The following is a 26,398-nucleotide window of genomic DNA, read 5'->3' on the forward strand; positions in this document are numbered from 1 at the left end:
TGGTAAAGTGTTGGGGTGGCGAAAATTTTTGGGGGTGGTATGAAGAGATAATAGGCAACGTTTCTCAGGGCTGCTGCAAGCGGGACTAGGGGCGACGTGGGAACCTAGAGTGGGAGAGATTAAGCTGAAGAAGATTTTGTGGTAAGGGGTGATATTGTGGGGTTGTTGGAAGAAGCATTTGTCATATAGAATTATTGGTGAATGCCTAGATGTGGTTTTGTATGAATTGAGAAACTAAACGAAAGACACAAGGTCTGAATAAAAGAAGCAGAAAAATAGGTACCAAGGACTAAGAATTGGGAGTACCCAGGACATCCAATTAGAGAGTGTCCAGGGGGGTTCAACATTATTGTTTGCTTGGTTGGTGAGTTTTTGGGCCCTATCCTTGAGTTTTTTTATGTTGTCATATACCAGGCCAGATTGATTTAGGTAAAAATAACACTGAAACCTCATAACCCACAGAACATAACAAATCATTAGTACTAAGAATACAAAAAATGATATAGGAGTTCAAATTTCAAGGAATAATTATTTTTACTTTTTATTCTTTTTTAAGATGTAGTCTCAGTCTCTTGCCTAGGCTGGAGTGTAGTGGCTAGATCTCTGCTCACTGCTGCAACCTCTGCCTCCTTGGTTCAAGCGATTCTTCTGCCTCAGCCTCCTGAGTAGCTGGAATTACAGGTGCCCGCAACCACTCCCAGCTAATTTTTTTTTTTTTTTTTTTTTTTTAGTAGAGACAAGGTTTCACCATGTTGGCCAGGCTGTTCTAGAATTCCTGACCTCAAGTGATCCGCTCATCTCGGCCTCCCAAAGTGCTGGGATTACAGGTGTGAGCCACCATGCCTGGCCCAGTTTTTAAAAGAGACAGTGGCAACAGAGGAAAGTAAGATGTGACTGGGCTTCTAAAAATGAATAGAATTTTTTAAAGAGCAAAAAGGGGAGAAATAGAAGCAGAAGAAATAATATCAACAGAAGCTTGAAATGTGACAGTTGTATTAGTTTCCTAAGTTTGCTGTAACAACAAAAAATACTGGAGAGCTAGGTGGCTTAAAACAGTAGAAAAGTATTATCTCACAGTTTAGAAATCAGAAATCAAGGTGTTGGCTGGGCCATGCTTCCTCCGAAAGCTTCAGAAGAATCCTTCCTTGCCTCTTCCTAGCTTCTGGGTTTGCTGGCAATCTGTGGCATTCCTTTGCTTGCAGATGCGTCACTTCAATCCTCCTTCACCTGACGTTCTCCCTGCCTTTACGTCATCTTCCTTCTGTTCGTGTCTGTCTCTGTATCCAAATTTCCACCTTAATGACCTCATTTTAACTTGGTTACCTCTGTGAAAACTCTATTTCCAAACATGGGAAGATTCTGAGGTATTAGGGGTTAGGACTTCAATGTATGTTTATTGCAGGACACAACTGAACCCATAACATTTTATTTTTATTTTTATTTTTTTTTTAGAGATGGGATTTTATTATCTTGGCCAGGCTGGTCTCAAACTCCTGGCCTGAAGTGAACAGCGTGCCTTGGCTTCCCAAAGTGCTGGGATTAGAGGCATGAACCACTGCACCTGGCCAGAAACTTCTTATATAACAATGATTTGAGAGTAATAGGAGTAAGTTTAGAGTGAGCTACTAGGGTGGGGCATAAAGAACTTTGAATACTAGGCTGAGGAAATTTATTTTAAAAAATACAGGTAGGCCGGGCGCAGTGGCTCACGCTTGTAATCCCAGCACTTTGGGAGGCCGAGGCGGGCGGATCACGAGGTCAGGAGTTCGAGACCACAGTGAAACCCCTTCTCTACTAAAAATACAAAAAAAATTAGCCGGGCGTGGTGGCGGGCGCCTGTAGTCCCAGCTACTCGGAGAGGCTGAGGCAGGAGAATGGCGTGAACCCGGGAGGCAGAGCTTGCAGTGAGCGGAGATCGCACCACTGCACTCCAGCCAGGGTGACAGAGCGAGACTCCGTCTCAAAAAAAAAAAAAAAAAAAAAAAAATACAGGTAGGTGATGAAGAGCCACTGAAAATGTTCAAGAAGTAGGACTGAACTCGTGCAACTCCCTTACTCTCTTGGCAAGCTCTCACTGAAGTAACTGGAAAGCTTTATCTTTTGGTTTTGTTTGTTTTTGGTAATGAAACCGTAACTTCACTTTTAAACAGGTAAGATATGAGGAATACATGGGAGGTAGAAAGCAAATGGTGTCAAAAAGATAGAGAAAGAACAGAGGAAGCAGCGGCATGGAATGGTGGAGGGAAGCCCTGCTCTCTCTAGGAGAATTCTGGAGAAGCTCTGGGCTGAATCCATACAAAGCAAAACAACAACAAAAAACTGGGTCATGGAGAAATCTGCAATGTTTTATGTATAAAAGGTGCCAAAAATTTCCATGAACTGGAAAGTCTATTCAAAATTTACACTGAAGACATTGTCCAGTGACTGTAACTGTGGTGACTCATCACATAAAACCTATAATGAGTTTCATTTTCACAGACCACATGTTGGGCACTTGTCCTTGATATATGGCTTTAGTATGACATCATTTTCATTTAAGAACAACTTTATTTCTGGAAAACTGTACTCTGTACAAATTATCTGTTGCCATTTTGCATGAAATCAGTGCAAAAGCCTCTCATCATAATACTAAATGCCTTCTTAAACTTTCTGTCAGGGGCCAGGCATGGTGGCACCTACCTGTAGTCACAGCTACTTGGGAGGCTGAGGTGAGAGGATCACTTGAGCCCAGGAGTTCCAGGCAGCAGTGAGCTATGATCATGCCACTTCACTCCAGCCTGCACGACAGAACGAGACCCTGTTTCTATAAAGAAAAACAAAGACAACACAAAAACTCTATCAGTGCAAATCCAACCTAATTACTTAATTATATTTCTGAAGTTTGAATTCTGGAGGCAAGCACACACTTGACAGGGCAAGGTACACAGTTTTTATAGAGGCTTGACCCTTCTCCCACATGAAACGATCAGGATTCCTGCTCTCTACATTCATCTTTTAAGCAGTCACAGTAAGGGGACTTTGGAAAGTCAACTAGTTTTATAACTAAAACTCATTTAGATGTAGTACTTTATATATTTTTAGTCACTGGAAATACCTTATTTTTGTCTAAAAAATTTCAGAGTATTATTATTAAGTATTTAGAAACAGGGTCTTGCTATGTTGTCAAAACTGTATTCGAACTCCTGGTCTCAAGCAATCCTTCCTTCTCAGCCCCCCAGATAGGTGGGATTACAAGTGCATGGCACGACACTCTGCTAGACATTTCAGAGTTATTAGACAAGTTACAAAATATTGAGAGAAAAATACAATAAGCAAATTTTCTAATTGTGATTAATTGCTGAGATCTTATATAAGCAGGAAAACTGCTTCATATATCTCTATTCTTTGCAATGGTAATTATTTCCCTGTAGCTAAGTTTATTACAAGAAAGGAAGACATATTCAGATACATATTTATTTGGCCATCTGTCGGTAGGGGAAGAAGGTAAATCTGTATGAATGATGATTTACTCTTTCATATCTGCTTTCAAATTTTAATTGAGCCTGAATCTAACTGTCCTCCCTCACCTCCTCCATCCTTCCCTTCAACTGAAACCTTGAGGATAATAAATATAACTCTCTTTGTACTCCAAAAGGATCATTTCAAATTCATGGAGAAAATGGGTTAAATGACAGGTCAGCATTGAAGAAATTAGTACATGGCTAATACCCTATGATGGTGGGACTCAGATCCAGACCAGATGTATTTCTGTAAGTAATTGTGTAGAAAAAGGTCTCGGAGACGTTTTAATAGTTGGGTTCATTTATGGCAATTTAATTATTCTCTAGGTTGGCCTGGTTAATCTAGGAGCAAATCTCTTATATGGTTCAATCTAGAGTAGATCTAAACGCCCTTTATTTAAAAACTGTTTCTTTTGTTTTTCAGTAGAGATGAGGTCTTGCTATGTTGCCCAGGCTGCTCACTCCTAGCCCAAATGATCCTCCCTCCTCAGCCTCCCAAAGTGCTGGGATTACAGGCATGAGCCACCATACCTGGCTTTCTAATCTACTCTTAAATAGCAGGATTTGCAGAACTTTCCCTCTTAAGTAGCAGACTAAATGTTATTAAGAAAATAAAATCTAAAGAGGTGTTTTTTCCCCACTGTGAATTGAAAAGGGAAGAGTAAAGCATCTCCTTTCCCCAAACAAGAGAGGAGTGGCCAGCAATTTGTTTTTAAAGGCCTGAGTTAGAACTTCTCTTTCCGCCTCTGGTTAAACAGGAGAAAAGTAAACTGGATTATCTCAGAGGAAGAAAGCACCAAAACTGGATTTTGGAGTTGAACAGATAAATGTGGCTTATCTCCACCAGGTAGCTTCCCAGTGGTGTGGTGACTGAGGGTGCACATTACCCCTTGTGGAGCCAAGGGTGTAGGAGGGGGAACTCTTCCAGAAAGTGTATGGATGCTATAGCTTTGAGAATCATGGTGAAAACTTCCAGTGACCATAACTGCCATGAAGGCAATGGGCTGCTGGTCTTCTATGAACATCACAGGTTTAGAAGATGATAGAGCACAGACTAGAGTCCTTCTCCAAGTTATCAGGGCAGCATTCATCCACCCCAGGGAGACCCTTCTCTCTTGCCTCCCCATGATAATTAATATCTGCTGTTTTTAATTCCATAGTGAGTGTGGGCATAACTCCAAATTTAATTTGATATAAGGAAATAAAGGAATGTGATGCTTTATGTACCTGAATATATAGAAGGTATTTGCATTCTAGAAGGTCAGGGCCAAGGTTATTGCTAAAATTAGATTCACAACCAGAGTCATCCTCAAGATTCTCAAAATGTTACTCTGGCATGTTTGTGCCAGAGACATAAAGTTATTCAATGTTGTATTAAGTTTGTGGATATAACCTGATAAATTCCAGGAGGATGAGAGACCAGAAGAGCCTTAAATTTGTTACTCATGAACTGTGTTAACATATCTTTCTTTCATATTCACTCAATATTCTGTCTACCTGTTCTACTTCTTGTTTCATTTGTTTTCTTTTATTATTAATTTATCTTCAGACTGGCTGAAAATTCAAATATCTGAAGCCAGTAAGGTAATATAGATTAGTAAATGGGGCTGCACTGGAAAATGGTGAATAGCAACTGGCTCTTGGCTTCAGTGTCAGAGATGAATATGAGATTGTGTGTGTGTGGAGGAAGGACAATATTGACTGCATATACCTTACCTAAGGAAAGTAGTCACTATTCAGCTGTGGAAAGTGGATCCAGAGTTGATATATTTCAGATTTTTCAAGAGATGTTGGAAATCCTTTTCTTTAAAAAATGAAATACTCTGTATTTAAAATATTTTAAATTCAAATAAAAACTGTAGAAACACTGTATTCTACCTACAGACTGGATAAATTCAAATGGTGTTGTGTGGGGAAATAGAAACTCTCATGTATTGCTGGTGGGAATGTGAGTTGGGAATACCTCTATGGAGAGCATTTTGGCAATGCATGTCAAAATTAAATGTATACATATGTACATATCCTTCAACTCAGCAATTCTACGCCTCTACATTTACCCTATAAATAGGCTTGCACTTGCAAAATCATATGTGCATAAGGATAGTCATTGCAACACATATCTAATCCTAAAATATTGTAAACAACCTAAATGTCCATGAAAAAGGAATTGGTTAAATAACCTGTGGTACTGATGTATGCTAGTACATACTGATGTCTGGTAATGATGATGGAATGTTATGTAGCCATTGGGATGAATGGAGATAGCACTATATTTACTAACATAACAAATATTAATAAGAAAAGCAAGATGTAGAATAAAGTTTGTATTGTACGCTACCATTTCTCTTTTTATTTTTATATTTAGAGATGGGTTCTTGCTATGTTGCCCAGGCTGGAGTATGATAGCTATTCACAGGCATGATCATAGTATGCAACAGCCTCAGCCTCAAACTCCTGGCCTCAAATGATCCTTTTTCCTCAGCCTCCCTAATAGCGGGGGTCTACAGGCCAATGCCACTGTGTCCAGCCTGTTGTCTATATTTTTTAAAGAACATCTATGTATTTTACCTTAAATAACAAATATATATTAATATATATTTTTATATACACACAAAGATGTGCGTATTTATACGTGTATATACACAAAGATGTGTATATTAATATATACATGTGCACATATTTATGCCAGGATTTAGCACGGTGTCTTCTTTTAAGTAGTTACTCAATAAATGTTCTTAACTGAGTAGATGTACTTTTCCTCATGTTTTGCTAATCTCATTCCATTTTAATTAATTAATTGATTAATTTATTTTAGAGACAAGATCTCACTCTGTCACCCATGTTGGAGTACAGTGGCCTGATCATAGCTCACTGAAGCCTTGAACTCCTGGGCTCAAGCAATCCTCCTATCTCAGCCTCCTGTGTGGCTGGGATTACAGGTATGCTACCATGCCCAACTAAGTTTTTAAATTTTTTGTAGAGACAGAGCCTCACTATGTTGCCCAGGCTGGCCTCACACTTTTGGCTTCAAGTGATCCTCCCATCTGGACCTCCCTGAGCACTGGGATCATAGGCATGGCCACTGTGCCTGGCCATAATTTTCTTTTATTCTTGTGTTTCCTATACCACAGCCCCAGTCTTCTCCTGGGTCTCTGGTTCTCACCCATCTACTCTCTTCCTGCTACCATCTAAAATAAGAACCTGCATATGTCATTTTGAGTCTAGGCAAAATTGTGACCCCTGCTTTGGCATCTGATAGACACAAATGAGTTTAGTTTCTGGCTGTCACTTACAGGTGGTGTAAACCTTTCCCAACTTCTGAACCTCAGTTTTCCCTTTTGTAAGATAGAGATAAGAATGCCTACTTGGGCCGGGCACGATGGCTCATGCTGTAATCCCAGCACTTTGGGAAGCCGAGGCGGGCAGATCACCTAAGGTCAGGAGTTCAAGACCAGCCTGGCCAACATGGTGAAACCCTGTCTCTTTGAAAAATACAAAAATTAGCTAGGTGTGGTGGCACGCACCTGTAATCCCAGCTACTCGGGAGGCTGAGGTAGGAGAATCACTTGAACCTGGGAAAAGGAGGTTGCAGTGAGCAGAGATGGTGCCACTGCACTGTAGCGTGGGAGACAGAGCCAGACTCCATTTCAAAAAAAGAATGCCTACTTGGTAGAATTATTGTGAGACTTAAAAATACATACATACATATATATGTATATATAAAGTTTCACAATAATTAAGTGCCTTAAAATATTAAGTGTCTTAAAAAACGTATCCAGTCCAGAGCTTATACATGTAAATGAGCAATGAGCAATAATAGTTAATTTATTCTCCAAGAGATCAATACAGTTAATTCACTCTCAGAGGCTTAAGCAGTCACCTATCAAAATTGTTTGGATTCTTCCGTCACAGTAGAGCATAAATAATTAATAATAGTACAAAGAGCATTTTTATTTTAGCAGAAGTTAAAGCATTAGGGTCAAAGGAATAAAGCTCAAATGAACAGAGTTTAAATATTAACTAAAAGAATTTGTTTGTTTTGGGGCATGGAGCAGTTCAGGAGCGGCTTGGCCAGGGACTTGGAAACAGGAAGTAGCTTAGGAGTTCCCTTGGTTGTAGCACTGTGAGACTGTTTAAGTTAAATATTGTTAATTAAGGCCTTGAACCCCAAGGGAGAAAAGACGATATGGATTACAAGTGGCTGTGTGTTAGCAAAACTACCTCTCGAGAATTTCCAAATTCTCTGAGGATTTCAGACTCTATCCTGAGGATAGAATCTTGAGAATTTCGTATTTTGGGAAATCTCCCTTGCCGCCTCTGCTGACTGCCAGCTGCTATCATTTTATATTTATTTATTACTGACTGATTGATTGAGGTAGGGTCTCACTCTGTTGCCCAGGCTAGAGTGAGTGGTGCAAACACAGTAGCCTCTACCCCGTGGGCTCAGGCGATCCTTCCACCTTAGCCTCCCGAGTAGCTGGGACCACAGGCTTCTGCCACCACTCTTGGCTAATTTTTAAAATTGTTATAGAGATGGGGTCTTATCATGTTGTCCAGGCTGGTCTTAAACTCCTGAACTCAGGTGATCCTCTCCCCTTGGCCTACCAAAGTGCTGGAATTGTAAGTGTGAGCCACTGCACCCATCCTGCTATCTTGTTTATTTATTTTGAGACAGAGTCTTCCTTTGTTACCCAGGCTACAGGGCAGTGGCGCAATCCCAGCTCTCTGAAACCTCCTCCTCCCAGATTCAAGCGATTCTTGTGCCACAGCCTCCCAAGTAGCTGGGATTACAAGCGCCTGCCACCACACTTGACTCATTTTTGTATTTTTATTAGAGATGGGATTTCACCATGTTGGCCAGGCTGGTTTCGAACTCCTGACCTCAAGCGATCTGCCCACCATGTCCTCTCAAAGTGTTGGGATTACAGGCGTGAGCCACAGTGCCCAGCCCCATCCTGCTGGCTTTTAAATTATAGGCAAAGTACATTTAAAATGCATATCAAATGTAGCCCTGAGAGGGACAGAATATTCCAGAAGAGCCAGAGATGGCCTAAACTAACTGAAGGAGATATTACTCAGTATACATTGCATTGGTGAAGAGAGCTGAAGAGATGGAAGAATTTGTCACTGTGTATAATAAAAGACTTATTTTGGCATAAATTGGTAGCCATAGGCTACAGAGCTAAAACTGTTCTAACAAGTTGCGTTTTGTTGACCTTTCAAAATAAAATGCCCAGAGTACCCATCTTAATTCGCTGTATCATACAAACGATTCTTGATTCGTATATTGCAGTGTTGGAACAGGTTACTTTTAACAATGCCTCCCAAGTCTGTGATTTGTAGAGTGCATAATTTTCTTCTAAGGTGATTAGAGCACTTTTTAGACATTGCCTAAGATAAGTCTTTGTACCAGTTTAAGAAGTCAGCAGTACTATAATTATAGTTTTCCAGGTGTGAAATATGAAGATTAAGCTATTGGGCCTGGGTCAGTGGCTCACACCTGTAATCCCAGCACTTTGGGAGGCTGACGGGGGCAGATCACTTGAGTGCAGGAGTTTGAGACCAGCCTGGCCAACATGGTGAAAACCCGTCTCCACTAAAAATACAAAAATTAGCTGGGCATGGCGGCACATACCTGTAATCCCAGCTACTTGGGACTTGAGAGGCTGAGACAGGAAAATTGCTTGAACCCAGGAGGCGGAGGTTGAAGTGAGCCAAGATCCTGCCACTGCACTCCAGCCTGGGTGACACAGGGAGACTCTGTCTCAAACAAAACAAAACAAAACAAAACAAAACAAAACGAAACAAAAAAACAGTTTAGGCTATTGAAGCCTGAGTATGGATTATTTTAGCTTCCAGATTCCAATAAGCATCTTGTAAAGATGAAGATCTCCAAATACAGAGAATGCAAGCAGTGTGCCTAACTTTGCTTAGAAAGTGCTGACAGGGGCGAGGAGTTTCACTAGCATTTCCTGTCTCAAAAACTAGTTCCCCATTTGATATTCAATGACAGTAAAACAGCGGTCAGAAACTGTTACTGTTTGTTCAAAAGCAGAAGCTAGAATCATTTCAAAGAAAGACAGTGCAAAATTAAAACTGAAACTCCACTTCTACCTCTCTGTAGAAGCAGTGGAGTGTATCTCCTAGGGGCTTCTACTCCCTTGCTGCAAGTGAAATTTATTAACCACAGAAGTGTCTTTCACCTGTGTCCTAAATGAAGGTAGATCTTACTGTTTTTGATACTAACCAAGTCATCTTCTGGGTACCGAAAATAGTTTTTGTGGCTTTATGAAAAGACTGGCCTTTCCACGGCATATGTATCCATTGACCTCACTTCTGAGAGCTTTAGACTAATTAGGTAATTAGACTAATTTGCACCATTAATTAAAATGCTCTATGAAATAACCCAAATCCCAATGCAAAGAAAACAGCATGGTATACAGATGTTTGTTTTTTTAAATTTAAAAACATTTTATAATCTTCTTGGGTTCTAGAATCAGATTTTTAAAAATTAACCATCCCTAAAAAAACTCACAAAAACAACTTTTATCAGGAGGTTCTATTCGTTCTTCATGGCTGTGGTGGACCATCCATTATTTTACTACACTATAAAATTTCAAAGTTGGTGACAAAACAAGAAATAAAAATGGAGGGAATTCTTATGGCTTCATGGGTATTTAGTTACGAAGGGTAATGTGGGGAAGCTGTCACACAGGAGGCAAAAAATTGCAAAGAGACTAAATATGTAAGGTATTTTTATAGCTTCCTCAGCCATTCTCTTTACCTAAAATGCCCTTTTCTTATTTCTTTTTTTAGACAGAGTCTCACTCTGTCACCCAGGCTAGAGTGCAGTGGCATGATCTTGGCTCATTGCAACCTCCGCCACCGGGGTTCAAGATTCTCGTGCCTCAGGCTTCTGAGTAGCTGGGACCACAGGTGCACGCCACCATGCATGGCTAATTTTTTTGTATTGTTAGTAGCGATAGGATTCCACCATGTTGGCCAGGCTGGTCTCGAACTCCTGACCTCAGGTGATCTGCCTGCTTCAACCTCCCAAAGTGCTGGGATTACAGGCATGAGCCACTGCACCCAGTCTTCCTTTTCTTATTTCTAAATGATATTCTCATTCATCAAGACTCAATTCAAATATTACTTCCTGTCAGAAATTCTTTTGTCTCTCTCCTCAAACCTCACATTTGCTGCTTTCTTACTTTTATTTCTGTAGTCATTTCTTAACAGATCATATTACTGATTTTTAGTTTTGTAGTTTTATCCTCTAATAGGATCTAAATTCCTTGAGAATATGAATCATTCATCCTTGCAATTCTTGCAATTCTTACAATGTACGTATTGTCTAGTATACAGTAGATAATTAAAGTTTGTTACAGGGTACCAGTTTGGAATAAGGAGTTAGTAGCTGAAAATGACCTAAAATGCTCTCTACTTTCAAGTTATAAACCCACACAATCCTCTGTTTCTCTGTATATGTCTGTCACTGCTTAGCTGATACATGATCTAACACCCTATTAAGCCATCTTCAAATGTCAGACTACCATTTCTAACAATACTACACAATTGTATGTTATTTTAAACCTTTCAAATGTCTTTTACATAAATCACTTTATTTAGTTCTTACAGTAATTCTATAAAGTTTCTGGGTGAGAAAACCGAAACAACAAGCATCAATGACTTTGAACTAAAGCTCAGGTCTTTGGAACCCTCACTATAATTCCCTTTGGTCCAGAGCTTACAGTTTTTAAACTTTTTACTTTCAAATATTTTCAAACTTATAGAAAAGATGCAAGAATAGTGCAAAGATCACCCATATACTTCACGCAGATTCACTGATGTTAACATTTTACCACATTTGATTTCTCTCTCCCACCCTGCCCCCATATATACAGGACCATTTGAAAGTGAGTTGCAGATGTCGTGCTCCTTTACTCCTAAATATGTCAGTGTGTATTTCTTAAGAACAAGCATATTCATCTATGTACTGTAGTAAAATGATCAAACCTAGGAAATTTTACATTGATGTAATATTTTAATCAATACATCTAATACAAGTTTGCAAATTTTTCTAATCATGTCTTTTATGAATTATGACTTTTTCTGGTTCAGAATTGAACAGGATCACGCATAGCATTTACTTCTTATATCTTTTTAGTCTCCTTTAATGTGAAAGTGTCTATTATTCAGCCTACACTTTTCTCTTCTTTTCTTTTTTTCTTTTTTCTTTTTTTTTTGGAGGGGTGGAGTCTTGCTGTGCCACCCATGCTAGAGTGCACTCAGCCTCGAGGGTTCAAGTGATTCTTCCACCTTAGCCTCCCAATTAGCTGGGATTATAGGTGCCTGCCACCATGCCCAGCTAATTTTTTATTTGTAGTAGAGATGGGGGTTTCACCATGTTGGCCAGGCTGGTGTCAAGCTCCTGACCACAAGTGATCAGCCTGCTTTGGCCTCCCAAAGTGCTGGGATTATAGGTGTGAGCCACTGTGCCAGGCCACACTTTGCTTTTCTTAATTTCTGCCCCATTGCTAACTCTGCAGGGCAACTGGGGTGTCTGTTGTAGGTAACAGATCTGCCTCACACATTGTATACGAGAGGTTAATGTCATTAAGGCAAATCGTGACGTATTAGGGACAGACCCAGTGGATAAATGCCACCTTCTTCTGTCCCTTGTTTGCAGAATTCTGAGGCTCATTCTGTATGGATCTTTAGAGGATTCTCAATGGATCATGATCTGTGGTCATGTTCAGCTTGAGACCTTCTTCCCCTGATACTGTTTTCCTTTCTTCCCTATTTTACTGTCTCCAGTCCCTTCACTCCTTAAAACTTGGAATCATTTCCCAAAATAATCCCTTGCACATAAGCCCTTGTTTCATCTTTTTTAAAAGAGATCTATACTAATACAATTATATATAGTGTTAATAGAGTTAGTGGGTCCACAGTTAGTGGGTCAGGTAGATGACAGATTAGAAGTTAGCAGTACAAATAGAGGAATGCATCTTTCTTAGGTGCCGACCTAAGTAGACCTTCCTTCTTAACCCCCAAACAAAGACACAGTACTGGCCACATTAATGCCCCTGTAGGCTCTGATAATGACATTGACACTTCTCTCCAGTCCATGTTTCTTCCCTTCCCCTTCCTTCTCCTCTTCTCTTTTCCTCTTCTCTTCTCTTCTCTCTTTTCTTTTCTTTCTGTTTTTGAGACAGGGTCTCACTCTGTTGTCCAGGCTGAAGTGTAGTAGTGCAATCATGGCTCAGTGCAGCCTCAACTTCCTGGGCTCAAGTGATCTTGCCACTTCAGCCTTCTGAGAAGCTGGGACTATGGGCATGGGCCACCACACCTGGCTAATTTTTACATTTTTTATAGAGATAGGGTCTTGCTATGTTGCCAGGGTCAGTCTCAGACTCCTGGGTTCCAGTGATCCTCCTACCCTGGCCTCCCAAAGTGCTGGGATTATAGGAATGAGCCACTGTGCCCAACCCATGTTTCTTCTCAGCCTACTTCCACACCAGTGCAGTGCCTTCCAATCTGTAATTCCTGAGAGTATTGCAAGAGAATGAAAAGGGCTTAGTGAAAGTGATTGCTCTGCTTAAACTGCATACATCTCTTCCTCCTGTTTTTCATCATACTGCCCTTTAATGCTCCTTTTTCTTTCCACTAATGATTTTCCCTTTGTCCTTGCCCATTTCTGTCTGATAGACAAGTCATTTCCTTTTTGTCCTCTCTGATAGTAGAAAATTTGACTCTGTGTATGTTTCCTAGAAGAAAGCAGAACCATGATTAAACACCCAGTGAATAATTTGGGATGCTGATGAAATCAAGGAAGACTGGAAAAGCAACTTGTTGGGTGTGCTGTGGAGAGATTTCCTATACTGGGCAGAAGGTTAGATAAAAGATTCTTTGTGGTGTCTTCTATCTCTGGGAATTTATGCTAGAAATGTCAACTTAATTAAATTGCAGTGCCTGTCAACAATCCAAGGGCAAAAGTTTGCTCCAGATCTGCAATCTAGCCTCATTATCTTAGGGGGAATGTGACCAAGTATAGTATAACACTATCAGTATGAAAAGAATGAAATCCACACAGCCTGCATAATTATAGGTGCAGAGAAGAAGAAATTGATGACACAATATTAAGGTTTATTTTTGCCACCTAAAAACATGTCAACATCGTATTATCTTATTATCTCAGATTTTCATTCAATTCTATGACAGCTAAAAGTAACCACTACATCTGTCAATTAAAAGAAGAGAAACTGCTTATTGAAATTTTAAAATTTGATCTATGACATGGAGTTGAACTGGAAGCACCTGCCAGTCTTCCTGATGCTCCAGATAGTATTTAGCTGCAAATTAATTAATCTAACTACATCTTCTTGATTTTCTCACACTGCATTAGAAAGTGTGGGCTCTTGGTCATAAACCATGATGAAACTATAACAACCATGTAATGAAACCTTATGGTTTCAGTTGTCTGGCTTGTCATAGAGATGAATATAGTGTAATTAAGCCACACTCTCTCCTTGCAGTAATGAAGGCACTGTTTGGGGGACTATGCCAGGGATAGGAGAATAAGTTGTCTATGACACTCGAACAGTCTACACTATCCAAGTAAGGTAACCAGCTAAGGCACTTTCAAAGTAAAACCAAACAGGAAGTCACGGCAGATAATGCCACTTTCATCACTGGTAATTACTGGCCTTAGAGTTGTAATGAATGGCTGCTACAGAAAAAAAGGTAGGTGGCAATTTACGCAACGGATCATTGTTCATCATCAGCAGTATGGGTGGCACTAAGCAACAGGCAGAATTTTTTTTAAACCCGCGAGGTAAAATAGATTAAAGGTATTATTAATAGGCTAGGCCTAAAGGAACAGTGTCTTAATTATGGACTCTTTCCTATCCTTTCTTAAAGATATTATATTTCTACAACTGACGAAGGACTAGATTAGGCTTAGGCTAGTAGTAGAGGGAACACTCATTGCTGCATTAAGATCAAAGAACCTTCCAAAATTTTGGTTGCTGCAAGTACCAGAATCAGCTGTCATTCTATTGGAAGCAACAGGGAAAGCGTAGCTCACAAAATTTTTTTAAAAAAGTATTTCTCAATCAGTCCACCATTTACTGGACTAGGCTAAAGTGAACTGCATAATTTTATAGAATCTCAAGTTTTTCAGGATATCTTGTTAACCAATGGGCTGACATTCTCTTTGCAGGAGCTCCACCAAGTGGTCATCCAGCTTGTGGGCAAAAGTCAGAAAAACAAATTAGGAATCCTAAGAGAGACTGATAGCCGAGTAGAGCAGTCTGAAGGTAGATAAAGGTGAACCCTCCATCCATAGGGAGATTCAGATACAGGCTTGATGTTTAGGCAAGACATCTGCTTTTCTCCACCATTTGTTTTCGGTAACTTTCTGGTCCTTATATGAACTATGCCTGCCCTTTGACCTCATGACCCCATATGCTTTGAGCCCTCCATTTTCTCCTAATCAATTAGTCTCCTTCTGTCTTCCCATTTTCCCTGTTCAGCTCCACACACTGGTGTCCACTACTTAAATTATGCTTTCAGTATTACTATCAACTCTTAATCCAGCCATCCTGTTTCTCTGACTCTGGAACTGAGCAGCTGAGAGTTCCTGGAGAAAAATCATACAGCCATATCAATTGATGTCACTGTATATTGTTGCTTTCTGACCAAGGCTGAGTCCTCAGTTACGGTGAAGGTGCTTCTGATCAACTGACAGTGGGTATTCCAAACATTTATTTCCCTTTCTGTCAAAACCACCAACTCTTCTTACACTCAGCAAATGATGATTCTGTCCATTTCATTGTGAAAAGACAAGGGCAGAAAGTGAAAACGGCACCTTCCTCTCCCTCTTACTTATATGCTTATTTATTGGCATTTGTACTTCTCCTTCCTGTTGGAAAAGGTGCCCATCTAACTCGCGGCTCATTTCTCAGCCTGTAGATTGGATTCCATCCTCTTCTGTGTACTCAATGACTTTATTATATCAATCATCTCCCTCTTTCCTGTTTTACTTCAGAAGATAAACAGAACAGTGGTTTGTCTTATTGAAAATGAAAGCAAAAGTAAAATTACCTTGGCAGTTTTGGGTCTCTAATTATAAGCCAAAGAAACAAATTGAGAACAACTTATGGAAAAAATGATATGCGTTGGAAATATACTGGTATAATGCAGAACAGAAGAAAATGCTAAACAGTCAAGCTTCCTGAGGGCAAAAAGTACAGGACCACTGAAATGAAACCGTGGACATTCATAATCATGTATGTTTACTAAGGTTCAACTGCCTTTCCTCCTTGTGTCACCACTTAAGATTTAGCTCCTAGGAAGGAAATATTTGATTGGCCAAGCCCACCAGAAACATGTGCAGAGGAGATGCTCCTGATACCTGCACCACTGAATTCCATATGGCACAGTTCAGGGAACTTTGCTTTGTCCTTATTTTGTTTGATTTATCTGTAGCAGTTCTTCTCCTTCTGGAGTCCTTCTCCTTTGTTTTCTGTGGCATTATTCTTTCCTTAAAAAGAAAAAAGGTAATTCTTTTTAGTCTCCATTGTAGGTTCCTTTTTTTTTCTGCTTAAACATTAAGTGTTATCTTCCTCATGGGTTCAACTTCGATCACTGTTATATTACAAACTTCCTCCTGCCAAATCTTCCTTTTGAGTTTGCGATGGAACCTACGATTGAATTTCCAATAAAATTCAGTATATCTAAAAGTGAACTTATGTATTTCAAACCTGTGCTTTACTTGAATGCCACATTTTCATAAATGGCGTATCTCTTATCTAGTCACCCAATCCACGTCCCTGGGAGTCTTCCTAGGTCATTCTCACTTATACTCAATCTATCCCTAATCCCTGTGGCTTTTAATTCCTTGGTATCTCTTGTTCTCCTCTTTCCTAAACTCATAACCACTTTTTAAATTAAGGTCTTAATGACTTCTCACCTAAATTGCTGCATTAGCCTCCTCAAAAGATTTCCTTACACATCATACTCCGTTTCTTACAGAGTGATCCTTCTAAAATGCTAATCTGCTCTGCAAACTCGGATTCAGTCCTTTATCTTTCAGGACAAACTTCAAGGCTTAAACCACACATTCTGTCTTTGGCCACTTTCCAAGCTTCAGGGATGGCTACTTCCTTACTGCTATATTGTAAAACAAGCAGGTTTCCAGTTGGAGGGACTAGAATTGTTTTTTAACCTTGACTGAATGTAAGAATTTCTTGGGACGTTATTAAACACGCAGATTCTTGGCCTGACCCTAAATATATTAAATTGGAATCTCCAGGAGTGGGGCTTATGTCTCTACTGATTTTTTTTTTTTTTTTTTTGAGACAGAGTTTTGCTCTTGTTGCCCAGGCTGGAGTGCAGTAGCATGATCTCAGCTCACTGCAACCTCCATCTCTGGGTTCAAGTGATTCTCCTGTCTCAGACTCCTGAGTAGCTGGGATTATAGGTGCCTGCCACCACGCCCGGCTAATTTTTTGTATTTTTAGTAGAGGCAGAGTTTCATCATGTTGGCCAGGCTGGTATCAAACTCCTGACCTCAGGTGATCCACCCGTCTCGGCCTCCCAAAGTGCAAGGATTACAGGCGTGAGCCACCGTGCCTGGCAGTCTCTACTGATTTTTATGATCAAGCCAATTTGTGAATTAATGCTTGACTGTTTCTAGGCAGTCCTTTTACTTATGCTGTTTGTTCTGCAATTCCCATTCCCCTTGTCCTTCAATAGTTTAGTTAGTGTCACTTTACAGGTGACTCTCATTCTTACTTAGAGGCCTCTTCTCTGTGTTCCTGTACCACGTAGGACTATCTCTGTCTTAGTACCCATCACATAATATTTGACTAACTTACCTATCTTATAACCTCTCTAAAAACTTATCTTTGTTTTCCCAGTACATAAAAGACAAACAGTAGGCATTTGGCAAAAATTACTATGATATGTAAAAACAAATAAAAAGCTCACTACACTTTTTGCTGTTATGGATTCTTTCTGTTGCTTTATCTCTAAGGAGGTACTCATAAGGTGAATATTGTTCAATTACTCAAAAACACCATTATTACTATGATTCCTTTAAAATCATATTATAGAAGAATATTTTTTGATATGTGAAAATATTATAATGTACTACTAAGGGAAAAATAGGCTAAAATTTATATAATATGACTTTTTTGGTAAAAATTTTAAAACAAATTAAGTTAAAAATGCATATATAAAAACATATTGAGAAGACATACATTGTAATTTTATTACTCTTTGATTATGAAATAATGGGTGATTTTGTATCTACTTTCTATCAGAAGTATGTGCATCTAAAACTTTTTTTATTTGTATAAATTTAAGGGCACAAGTGCAGTTTTCTTACATGGATATTTTGGATAATGGTGAAGTCTGGGGCTTTTAGTGTGACCATCTTCTGAATAATGTACATCGCACCTATTAAGCCACTTTTCATCCCTCACTCCCCTCCCACCTTCCCATCCTTCTGAGTCTCCAGTGTCTGTTACTCCACACTCTATGTCCATGTGTACATGTTACCTTGCTACCATTTGTAAGTGAGAACATGTAGTATTTGACTTTCTGTTTCTGAGTTATTTCACTTAATATAATGGCCTCCAGTTCTATCCATGCTACTGAAAAAGACAATTTCGTTCTTTTTTATGGTTGACTAGTTATTCACTGTATGTACATATACCACAGTTTCTCTACTCATCCACTGACAGAGACTTAGGTTGATTCTAAGTCTTTGTTACTGTGAACCGTGCTGCAATAAACATGAGTACAGATATCTTTTCGATACAAAGATTTCTTTTCCTTTGGGTAGATACCTGGTAATGGGATTGCTGGATCAAATGGTAGTTCAACTTTTAGTTCTTTGAGAAATTTCCATGCTATTTTCCAGAGAGATTGTACATATTTACACTCTCATCAACAGTATATAAGCATTCCCTTTTCTCCACATCCTCACCCACATGTGTTGTTTTTTGACTTTTTGTAATAGCCATCCTGGCTTGTGTAAGATGATATCTCATTGTAGTTTTAATTTGCATTTTTTTGATGATAAGTAATATTAAGCATTTTAACAATAAGCTTGTTGGCCATGTGTATATCTTTTGAGAAGTGTCTGTTCGTGTCCTTTGCCCACTTTTTTTTTTTTTTTTTTGAGACGGAGTCTCGCTCTGTCGCCCAGGCTGGAGTGCAGTGGCGCGATCTTGGCTCACTGCAAGCTCCGCCTCCCGGGTTCAAGCCATTCTCCTGCCTCAGCCTCCCGAGTAGCTGGGACTACAGGCGCCTGCCACCACGCCTGGCTAATTGTTTGTATTTTTAGTAGAGACGGGATTTCACCATGTTAGCCAGGATGGTCTCGATCTCCTGACCTTGTGATCCACCTGCCTCGGCCTCCCAAAGTGCTGGGATTACAGGCGTGAGCCACTGCGCCCGGCCCCCTTTGCCCACTTTTTAATGGGGTTGTTTTGTTGTTATTGTTGTTGTTGAGCTGTTTGAGTTCCTTGTAAATTCTGGATATTAGCCCTCTTTCAGACATATAGTTTGCAAATATTTTCTCCTATCCTACAGGTTGTCTGTTCACTCTATTGATTGTTTCTTTTGCTGTGCAGAAGCCTTTGAGTTTAAATAAGTCCCATTTGTTTATGTTTGTTTTTGTTGCTTGCACTTTTGAGGTCTTAATCATGAATTCTTTGAGTAGACCAATGTCCAGAAGAGTTTTCCTTAGGTTTTCTTCCAGGATTTTTATAATTCCAGTTGGAAGTATATAAATTTTATAATTAAAAATATTACGAAGAAAGCATATACATACTCTCTTCCTCAATCTACTTTGTAGTGTGCACATACACATACATGCACACACACTTTGCACACACATGACAAAATAAAAAGAAATACTTGAGTCCTTGAAAACTTAACTTTTCTAGGGAAAGCCAAAAACTATTTGGTGAAAATGAAGTACTGGACTGATATAGAATGGAGTGAATATGTGAATAAAATGTGAGTATGTGATAAGGAATAGAGTGAATAGAGTGAATAAGATAATTCTCTACTAATTAGAAAAAAAAGACGGGTATGTTTGTAAACCTATCGTGTAGGTATACAATTCTTTACAATTTGTGAGTGAAGAGGACTCAGGAAAGAATCTCTCGAGTTATCAGCCTCCTGGGCAAGAGGGCCAAATAGGAACAGCTCTGGTCTGCAGCTCCCAGTGAGATCGACACAGAAGGTGGGTGATTTCTGCATTTTGAACTGAGGTACCCAGTTCATCTCATTGGGACTGGTTGGACAGTGGGTGCAACCCACGGTGGGTGAGCTGAAGCAAGATGGGGCAGTGCTTCAAAGCGCAAGGGGTCCGGGAATTCTCTCCCCTACCCAAGGGAATCCATAAAGGACTGTGCCTGAGGAACGGTGCACCCCGGCCCAGATACTGTGATTTTCCCATGGTCTTTGCAACCCACAGACCAGGAGATTCCCTCCAGTGTCTATGCCACCAGGGCCCTGGGTTTCAAGCACAAAACTGCATGGCCATTTGGGAGATACCAAGCTAGCTGCAGGAGTTTTTATTCCATACCCCAGTGGCACCTAGAACACCAGCAAGACAGAACTGTTCACTCTCCCTGAAAGGGAGCCGAAGCCAGGGAGCCAAGTGGTCTGGCTCGGTGGGTCCTACCCCCATGCAGCCCAGCAAGCTAAGATGGATTGAAATTCTCGCTGCCAGCCTAGCAGTCTGAGGTCGACCTGGGACACTCGAGCTTGGTGGGGGGAGGGGCGTCTGCCATTGCTGAGGCTTGAGTAGGCGGTTTTACCCTCACAGTGTAAACAAAGCATCCCGGAAGTTCGAACTGGGTGGAGCCCACCGCAACTCAGCAAGGCAGCTGTGGCCAGACTGCCTCTCTAGATTCCTCCTCTCTGGGCAGGGCATCTCTGAAAAAAAGGACAGCAGCCGCCCCAGTCAGGGCCTTATAAATAAAACCCCCATCTCCCTGGGACAGAGCACCTGGGGGAAGGGGCGGCTGTGGGCGCAGCTTCAGCAGACTTAAATGTCCCTGCCTGATGGCTCTGAAGAGAGCAGTGGGTCTCACAGCACAGTGCTCAAGCTCTGCTAAGGGTCAGACTGCTTCCTCAAGTGGGTCCCTGACCCCCGTGTATCCTGGCTGGGAGACACCTCCCAGTAGAGTCCGAAGGACACCTCATACAGGAGAGCTCTGGCTGGCATCCGGCAGGTGCCCCTCTGGGACGAAGCTTCCAGAGGAAAGAATAGGCAGCAATCTTTGCTGTTCTGCAGCCTTCACTGGTAATACCCAGGCAAACAGGGTCTGGAGTGGACCTCCCACAAACTCCAGCAGACCTACAGCAGAGGGGCCTATTAGAAGGTAGAAGGAAAACTAACAAAAAGAAAGGAATAGCACATCCAATCAGAGACCTCATCCAAAGGTCACCAACATCAAAGACCAAAGGTAGATAAATTCACGAAGATGGGGAAAAACTAGTGAAGGCTGAAAATTCCAAAAACCAGAATGCCTCTTCTCCTCCAAAGGATTACAACTCCTCGCCAGCAAGGGAAGAAAACTGAATGGAGAAACAGTTTGACAAATTGACAGAAGCAGGCTTCAGAAGGTGGGTAATAACAAACTGCTCTGGGCCAAAGGAGCATGTTTAACCCAGTGCAAGGAAGCTAAGAACCTTGAAAAAAATTAGATGAATTGCTACCTAGAATAACCAGTTTAGAGAAGAACATAAATGACCTGATGGAGGTGAAAAACACAGCACGAGAACTTTGTGAAGCATACATAAGTATCAATAGCTGAATTGATCAAGTGGAAGAAAGGATATCAGAGATTGAAGATCAACTTAATAAGGTAAAGTGAGAAGACAAGTTTAGAGAAAAAAGAATGAAAAGGAATGAACAAAGTCTCCAAGAAATATGGGACTATGTGAAAAGACCAAATCTACATTTGATTGGTGTACTTGAAAGTGACAGGGAGAATGGAACCAAGTTGGAAAACACTCTTCAGGATATTATCCAGGAGAAATTCCCCAACGTAGCAAGGCAGGCCAACATTCAAATTCAGGAAATACAAAGAACACCACAAAGATGCTCCTTGAGAAGAGTAACCCCAAGACACATAATTTTCAGATTCACCAAGGTTGAAATGAAGGAAAAAATGTTAAGGGCAGCCAGAGAGAAAGGTTGGGTTACCCACAAAGGGAAGCCCATCAGACTAACAGCAGATCTCTCTGCAGAAACCCTACAAGCCAGAAGAGAGTGGTGGCCAATATTCAACATTCTTAAAGAAAAGAATTTTCAACCCAGAATTTCATATCCAGCCAAACTAAGCTTCATAAGTGAAGGAGAAATAAAATACTTTACAGACAAGCAAATGCTGAGAGATTTTGTCAAGCCTGCCTTACAAGAGCTCCTGAAGGAAGCACTAAACGTGGAAAGGAACAACCAGTACCAGCCACTGCAAAAACACACCAAATTGTAAAGACCATTGATACTATGAAGAAACCGGAACAACTAATGGGCAAAATAACCAGCTAGCATCATAATGACAGCATCAAATTCACACATAACAATATTAACCTTAAATGTAAACAGGCTAAATGCCCCAATTAAAAGACACAGACTGGCAAATTGGATAAAGAGTCAAGACCCATTGCTGTGCTGTATTCAGGAGACACATCTCACATGCAAAGACACACATAGGCTCAAAATAAAGAGATGGAGGAATTTTTACCAAGTAAATGGAAAGAAAAAACAAACAAACAAAAAAAAAAAACAGCAGTTGCAATCCTAGTCTCTGATAAAATAGACTTTAAACCGACAAAGATCAAAAAAGACAAAGAAGGGGATTACATAATGGTCAAGGGATCGATGCAACAAGAAGAGCTAACTATCCTAAATATATATGCACCCAATACAGGAGCACCCAGTTTCATAAAACAAGTTCTTAGAGACCTACAAAGAGACTTAGACTCCCACACAATAGTAGTGGGGGACTTTAACAACCCACTGTCAATATTAGATAGATCAATGTGACAGAAAATTAACAAGGATGTTCAGGACTTGAACTCAGCTTTGGACCAAGCTGACCTAATTGACATCTACAGAACTCTCCACCCCAAATCAACAGAATATACATTCTTCTCAGCGCCTCATCGCACTTATTCTAAATTTGACCACATAATTGGAAGTAAAACACTCCTCAGCAAATGCAAAAGAATGGAAATCATAACAAACAGTCTCTCAGATGACACTGCAATCAAATTAGAACTCAGGATTAAGAAACTCACTCAAAACTGCACAATTACATGGAAACTGAACAACCTGCTCCTGAACGACTACTGGGTAAATAACGAAATGAAGGCAGAAATAAAGATGTTCTTTGAAACCAAAGAGAACAAAGACACAGTGTACCAGAATCTCTGGGACACATTTAAAGCAGTGTATAGAGGGAAATTAATAGCATTAAATGCCCACAAGAGAAAGCAGGAAAGATCTAAAATCGACACTCTAACATCAAAATTAAAAGAATGAGAGAAGCAAGAGCAAACAAATTCAAAAGCTAGCAGAAGACAAGAAATAACTAAGATCAGAGCAGAACTGAAGGAGATAGAGACACCAAAAACCCTTCAAAAAAATCAATGAATCCAGGAGCTGGTTTTTTGAAAAGATGAACAAAATAGATAGACTGCTAACCAGACTAATAAAGAAGAAAGGAGAGAAGAATCAAATAGAAATAATAAAAAATGATAAAGGGGATATCGCCACTGATCCCACAGAAATACAAACTACCATCAGAGAATACTATAGATACCTCTATGCAAATAAACTAGAAGAAATGGATAAATTCCTGGACACATACACCCTCTCAAGTCTAAACCGGGAAGAAGTCGAATCCCTGAATAGATCAATAACAAGTTCTCAAATTGAGGCAGTAATTAATAGCTTACCAACCAAAAAAAATCCAGGACCAGACGGATTCACAGCCGAATTCTACCAGAAGTACAAAGAGGAGCTGGTACCATTCCTTCTGAAACTATTGCAAACAATAGAAAAAGAGGGAATCCTCCCTAACTCATTTTATGAGGCCAGCTCATCCTGATACCAAAACCTGGCAGAGACACAACAAAAAAAGAAAATTTCAGACCAATATCCCTGATGAACATCAGTGTGAAAATCCTCAGTAAAATACTGCAAACCGAACGTGGCAGCACATCAAAAAACTTATCCACCAAGATCAAGTTGGCTTCATCCCAGGGATGCAAGGCTGGTTCAACATATGCAAATCAATAAACGTAATCCATCACGTAAACAGAACCAATGACAAAAATCACATGATTATCTCAATAGTTACAGAAAAGGCCTTTGAGAAAATTCAACAGCCCTTCATGCTAACCACTCTCAATAAACTAGGTATTGATGGGACGTATCTCAAAATAATAAGAGCTATTTATGACAAACCCACAGCCAATATCATACTGAGTGGGCAAAAGCTGGAAGCATTCCCTTTGCAGACTGGCAGAAGACAAGGATGCCCTCTCTCACCACTCCTATTCCACATAGCATTGGAAGTTCTGGCTAGGGCAATCACACAAGAGAAAGAAATAAAGGGTATTCAAGTAGGAAAAGAGGAAGTCAAATTGTCCCTGTTTCAGATGACATGATTGTATATTTAGAAAACCCCACCGTCTCAGCCCAAAATCTACCTAAGCTGATAAGCAACTTCAGCAAAATCTCAGGATACAAAATAAACTTGCAAAAATCACAAGCATTCCTATACACCAATGACAAGCAAACAGACAGCCAAATCATGAGTGAGCTCCCATTCACAATTGCTACAAAGAGAGTAAAATACCTAGGAATAAAACTTAACAAGGGATGCAAAGGACCTCTTCGAGGAGAACTACAAACCACTGCTCAAGGAAATAAGAGAGAATGCAAATAAATGGAAAAACATTCCATGCTCATGGATAGGAAGAATCAGTATCGTGAAAATAGCCATACTGCCCAAAGTAATTTATAGATTCAGTGCTATCCCCATCACGCTACTATTGACTTTCTTCATAGAATTGGAAAAAACTACTTTAAACTTCATATGGAACCAAAAAAGAGCCTGCATAGCCAAGACAATCCTAAGCAAAAAGAACAAAGCTGGAGGCATCATGCTACCTGACTTCAAACTATACTACAAGGCTACAGTAACCAAAACAGCATGGTACTGGTACCAAAACCGATATGTAGATGAATGGAACAAAACAGACGCCTCAGAAATAACACCACATATCTACAACCATCTGATCTTTGATAAACCTGACAAAAACAAGCAATGGGGAAAGGATTCCCTATTTAATAAATCATGTTGGGAAAACTGGCTAGCCACATGCAGAAAACTGAAACTGGACCCCTTGCTTACACCTATATAAAAATCAACTCAAGATGGATTAAAGACTTAAATGTAAGACCTAAAACCATAAAAATCCTAGCAGAAAGCTTAGGCTATAATGTTCTGGACATAGGCATGGGCAAAGACTTCATGTCTAAAACACCAAAACAATGGCAACAAAAGCCAAAATTGACAAATGGGATTTAATTAAACTCAAGAGCTTCTGCATAGCAAAAGAAGCTATCATCAGAGTGAACAGGCAACCTACAGAATGGGAGAAAATTTTTGCAATTTAGCCACCTGACAAAGGGCTAATATCCAGTATCTACAAAGAACTTAAACAAATTTACAAGAAAAAAATGAACAACTCCATCAAAAAGTGGGCAAAGGATATGAACAGACACTTCTCAAAAGAAGACATTTATGCAGCCAACAAACATGAAAAAAAGCTTATCATCACTGGTCATTAGAGAAATGCAAATCAAAACCACAGTGAGATACCATCTCATGCCAGTTAGAATGGCAGTCATTAAAATGTCAGGAAACAACAGATGCTGGAGAGGATGTGGAGAAACAGGAACGCTTTTACACTGTTGGTGATAGTGTAAATTAGTTCAACCATTGTGGAAGAGTGTGGCAATTCCTCAAGGATGTAGAACTAGAAATACCATTTGACCCAGCAATCTCATTACTGGGTATATACCGAAAGGATTATAAATCATTCTGCTATAAAGACACATACACACGTATGTTTATTGTGGCACTATTCCCAGTAGCAAAGACTTGGAACTAACCTAAATGTCCATCAATGATAGACTGAATAAAGAAAACATGGCACATATACACCATGGAATACTATGCAGTCATAAAAAAGAATGAGTTCATGTCCTTTGCAGGGACATGGACGAAACTGGAAACCATCATTCCCAGCAAACTAACGCAAGAACAGAAAATCAAACACTGCATGTTCTCACTCATAAGTGGGAGTTGAACAATGAAAACACATGGACACAGGGAGGGGAACATCACACACCAGTGCCTGTCAGCAGGTGTGGGGCTAGAGGAGGGATAGAATTAGGAGAAATAGCTAATGTAGGTAATGGGTTGATGGGTGCAGCAAACCACCATGGCACGCATATACCTATGTAACAAAACTGCATGTTCTGCACATGTACCCTAGAACTTAAATAATAATAATAATAATAATAATAATAATAATAATAATAAAGAATCTCTCTCCAGGGAGAATTGTTTTCTCAAGGCAAACACTGGGTGGGGGCTTGACGTTCCTGAGGATTGTAAGCCAGTTAAATACAAGATGTTAGTGCTTAAAGCAATTTAGGCAAGAGTGCAGTTAACACCATCAGCTGCCAAAAGGAAGAAGTCTTGTTGAAATAGATTAAAACAGGAGGAAGGAAGGGCCTAAAAAATATTTAAATTGATCACAAAGTCTGTTATCTGCCTTGAAGCTGG

Source organism: Nomascus leucogenys, chromosome 2, assembly GCF_006542625.1.
Source record: "Nomascus leucogenys isolate Asia chromosome 2, Asia_NLE_v1, whole genome shotgun sequence".
NCBI classification, from domain to species: domain Eukaryota; kingdom Metazoa; phylum Chordata; class Mammalia; order Primates; family Hylobatidae; genus Nomascus; species Nomascus leucogenys.